A 5,024-nucleotide genomic window follows, 5' to 3' on the forward strand; every position below is an offset into this window, starting at 1 on the left:
GTCTAGCTCAGGACTTTGGGTGGGAGGTTTGTAATAGACTCCCACCATTGTGTCCCCTGTGCCGTGTTCCCCACAGATTTTAACCCAGAGGGTGTCCAGCCGTCCACCCTGGTCGCCAATATTGGCTTGCAGGGACGCGTAGCTTTCCTTAACATAGAGATCTACACCCCCGCCCCTTTTCTCTACACGATCCCTCCTGTACAGTTAATATCGCTTTTCTTCAGTTTGGCCTTCAATGTATCCTTAAATCTCTTCATTTGCTCACCTCTAGAGTTGGGAGCATAGGACTTGTTTTGGGAGCCCGTTGTTAGACATTCCTCTAATGTGTCCTATCCAATGGGTCTGGTGCCATATAAACATGGCTTCAGTGCTGGTGGTGTTTGGCTGAGCCAGAACTCTGGGATTCATTATTCTGTCCCTCCAGTTGATATGGCAGATTTCCCAAAGACATAGCTGATGATAACATTCCAAGGCGTTCAGATATTTCTGCTATGTCATCCACATTTCACACCCATACAACAGGGCAAGGTTGACAACATCCTGATACACGAGAAGTTTAGTTGGCATTCTGATGTCATGATCATCAAATACATAATTTCAAAGATGTCCAAAGACAGCAGTGGCAGATATTATTCAGTGTTGAATATTGTCATTGATGTTTATTTTTTCAAAAAGCTATCCAGGTAGGGGACATGTTCAACAGTCTCCAAGGGTTGTCCTCTAATTGCAATATTAGAAGCATCTGGTTGGTGTTCAGTGGGTTGGTAAAATTGGTTCAAGAAGTAGACAGTGGGAGCATTTACATGAGATGCTAATTGTGCAGGAGCCTAATAATACTACACAGCAACGTGTCACAGCACAAACAGTGCTGATATGCTACTGCACAGTATTATTAGGCTGCTGTGCAGTAGCACCACTAAAAAGGCATTCACTTGTGCTACTGCTCAACAACTCTCATTATTGCACATATATTTGATTATACAAGTACTAAATTGAATGTGCAGTAACCACTGTGCATTAATGAATGTGTAGACTCACCCAGTAAGTCCAAGTAGTTCATGTGCTTCACAGAAGCAATCAAGAGTAACCTGGAGCTCTTCACTTGAGTGGGCAAACATAACATAGTCATAAGATTATGGAAGAGCAGTAATGGAGATGTTGGTTATCTTAGATTTGGAACATAACTGGTTGATATGATAGTATGTTAAAGAGATTCTCATCCATGCAATACTGGGTGCTGACTCCAGACAGAAGTCTGTCAGTAATGAAATGGGGAATAGATACAATATAAATGGAAAAAAAAAATTGTTGGTGCAATCATATATCCTTGCTTGACTCCGGTTCTAAAACTGAAGGGGTCCATTTCTGAGCCATTGCTTAGGATGGTTGCTATCATGTCATTGTCAAGAAATCTGATACTGGTAACATATTTTCCTGGGCATCCAGATATCATCAAAGACTCCCATAGGATCTCTCCATGTGTTGAATGAAGGGCCCTAGTCAGGTCAGTGAAGGCCATGTAAAGATTTTGATGCTGCCCATGGTACTTCTTCTGCAGATGTCTAGCAACACATATCACATCTATTGTACCTCTGAATGGTCTTCAGGGAATATTGGGATTTGGATAGAGTCTCCTTAACTAGGAAAGTCAGTCTATTGAGGAGAATAGGAGTGAGGATCTTTTTATCTATAGACAAGACTTCAGCACCACAATAATTGCTACAATTCAAACTATCTGCTTTCTTGAATATGATAATGATTCTGGCATTGCTCAAGTCCCTAAGAATATGTTCATATTTCCAGATTTGACAATAACAATGTGTAGCTAATGAGAATTATTTTTTTTTCACCTTGCTTATAAATTTCAGCTGGTCTGCAATCAGGATCACATGCTTTGTTTTTCTTCATCTGCTTAGCTGCCTTTAAGGCTTCTTGATAAGCTCGGGAATCTGCAAGGTAGTCCTTAGCGAGGTGTAGTGGAATGACTTTGATGGTATTATCTTTGACATTAGACTCCTTTGGTTCAGGAGTTCTTGAAAGTGCTCCTTCTATCATGTGGAACGGTTCCATCCTTGGACTGCAGAGGGATGGCTTTTGCATGCTTGGCCCATGGATAGCTTTGGTTGCACATAAGAAACGATATGTTATGGCTGCCATCAAACTTTTGAAATAGTAGACAAGCAAAACAACACAAGCTCTCAGTGTGACACGGTAGCACAAACAGCTAAAGCATTGGTTCCCTCAACAAGGAAATGGTAAATCAGAGTAGGAGGGATTTTACTTCTATACTTGGAATTGGTGAGACCAGGACTATTCATAGACTATAAGGGACCTTGGAAAATCATTGGGTCCAGTCCCAAGACCTGCTTTATTGTTTTTTTTAATTCAAGGAGTAAGGAAAAGATGCACAAGGATCTTTATTAAGGACTACCTTACACTGCTAAGGAACACAAAATATTCACTGTAGCACTGCATTGGCTGGGAATTGAACCCAGATCTCCTGCATGGCAAGCAGGAATGCTACCATTGAACCACCAATGCTTGATGAAAGAAAGTCTATACACCCGCATCCCGAATCAGGGTGTGGGCCCAGATCCAGCCTTGAATGGACAACCTTCAGGAGCCCAGCTTGCAAACCCTGAAGCCAGACAGCAAGACCTATGTATAGTTCACATTTTTTAAAAAATGTTGAAAAATTGGAAACTGTACAGAGAATTGCCACACAAATCATACAAGGGCTAGAGAGAATGTCTAACAGTTTGCTTATCAAAAAGAAGATTGACAGGTGACTTGATTACAGTGTATAAGTACCTCCATGGGGAGAAAATACTAGGCATCACAGGGATCTTTTATCCAGAGGAAAAAGGCATAGAAAAATCCAGCTAGAAGCCGAAACCAGACAAATGCCAATTGGAAATACAGCACATTTTTAACAGTATTATCATTTAACCACTGGCATAAAATATCATGTGAAGGGGTAGAAGATCTCTGTCCTGATGTCTTCAGATAAAGACTGGGTACCTATCTGCAAGATATGCCTTATCTAAATGGATAGCTAACTGATTCAGTACAAGAGTAACTGGCAATATCATCTCCTAAAAAATACAAGTTTCCAGTGACTAGAAGGGGTCTAGATCACTTGATCACTTGACTATTGAGATAAAAGTTGGAGCGATCCCTCTCCCTTCTTCAGTGTCTGTCATGGTTTTTCAGCTAATAAATGATCCTAAGAGTTGGGAAAGGTATAGGAAAGGTATAGGAAACTGGGCTGTGGCACATGGCTTAGACTGATATCTGGGTTTCTTTATCAGGATCTTCCCAAATAATAGAGGTAATAAGCTGAGGAAAGGATATATACTGAGTCACTGTGCTTGGGGACAGATATTTCAAACAAGGTTTAAAATTAACTTCATATCAGGGATCAGCAATGAATTTAGGAATGTTACCAAGGTAATTTGGAGAATGATATGTAAAGGATGTATGTAAATGATATGTAGAGAGCGTGTGTAGGGGACGTGTCAGTTGGAGAAAGGGAGACAGAGGTATATGTATCAGGAGACTGGATTTACTTTGGAAAAGGAATAAATGAAATACTTCACCTGTTTTATTTCCTTGCAAGGCATTCATCTTGGTGGAAAATGGAGTAGACAGGGGAGCCTAATCCAAAACCTCCCAAAGGCAATGGGCTAATTCTATTGAGGAGGCCAAGAGTGAGGGAGGGAAGGAAGAAAGGGGAAGGAGAAAAAAAAGAAGGAAGAAGAGAAAGAAAAAAGTTCAGATAGAAAGTGGAAGATTTGAGAAAAATATTGAATTAGAAAGGTTTCCAAGAGAACAGAAGTAGAGAAGATTTTTATAAGGTCTATAACATTAATAAAACAAATGCTGATGGATGAAGAGGGTCATTATAACCATCCAACCTCCACAAAAAAAAGTTACTTGAGCCTGAGCATTTTCTCCTTTCTTCTCTCCAATTTTAGGGTAATTTGTATGCAACTCTTTAATTTTCCACACAGTCCTATTATTTTTCATCCCTACTGAATTCCTTAGCACTCTTTTCCAACATATCAAAATCAATAAATGCATTGGGTCCAAGCCCTGTGATGGCTGATATTTCTGCATATGGACTGTGTTGGGTGGGATTGGGTTGTCTTGCTTCCTGTGTATGTGTATGTGAAAGTATTTTAAAGGTATGTTTATGAGGTCAGATCCTCACCGGTGTAAATGTAGAATGCTGTACCCCCTTGAAATCAATACACCTCTTCTGGTTTATACCACATGAGGATCCAGCCACAGCTACCTTGGGTCTAAGCTGAAACTTAAACTCAGGCTTAAGCTTGCCCATAGGTGGAACGTCTTCGTGCTACCACACTACACATAATAAATGAGCTGGTTTAGGGGTTAGCAAGGAGCCAACATACTTGAGGCTGACTACAGAGAATAAAGCATGTCCTCAAAAGAATGTGTGATTCCTGTGACCTATCCTAATTGCTCTGTCCTGGACCATGATCCTAATCCAGGAAGAACAGTCCTATGTCCTTCAGCCTCTCCTTGTATGGTCTGTTCTCCAGACCTCTAATAATTCATGTGGCCCTCCTTTGGACTCTTTCCAGCTTCTCTACATCCCCCTTGATTCTTTCACATTGTTTGCCAGTGATTTCAGTTGCCCACAATGAATCCTCTGTTTCAGTGGGGGCCAACTTTTTTTGGAAGGCATGCCAAAAATTAGCTCCACACACTCCCAAATTACCAGTCAGCTCCCCTTCCTTTGCTTTCTGCTCCCAGCCTGATCTGCTGCTTTGCTTTCTGCTTCCAGCCCTATCTGCTGCTGCACCTATCCCTTCCATGATCTCTCGCGTGCTTGTGCTGCTTGTGGCAGCTGTGCCATGGTTTGGCCACTGTTGATCTATTTGAAATTCCACATAGGCCTGGGCCACAACCCCTTCCCTCTCCAAGGGGCTGGGTTAAGCTCCTTTCTCTTGGGGAGCTGCATTGGGGCTGATCTGCCTTCCGCTTCCCTCCACACA

At 41.6% G+C, this 5,024-nt stretch overlaps 1 non-coding gene across 1 annotated transcript; it reads right to left on the bottom strand.

Moving 5' to 3' along the window:
* Positions 1–2,470: 2,470 nt before the first annotated feature.
* TRNAG-GCC (transfer RNA glycine (anticodon GCC)) lies at positions 2,471–2,541 on the bottom strand. The gene has a single exon. It is a non-coding gene; the product is annotated as a tRNA-Gly (tRNA).
* Positions 2,542–5,024: the final 2,483 nt, after the last annotated feature.

Source organism: Alligator mississippiensis, chromosome 1, assembly GCF_030867095.1.
Source record: "Alligator mississippiensis isolate rAllMis1 chromosome 1, rAllMis1, whole genome shotgun sequence".
Lineage (NCBI taxonomy): Eukaryota > Metazoa > Chordata > Crocodylia > Alligatoridae > Alligator > Alligator mississippiensis.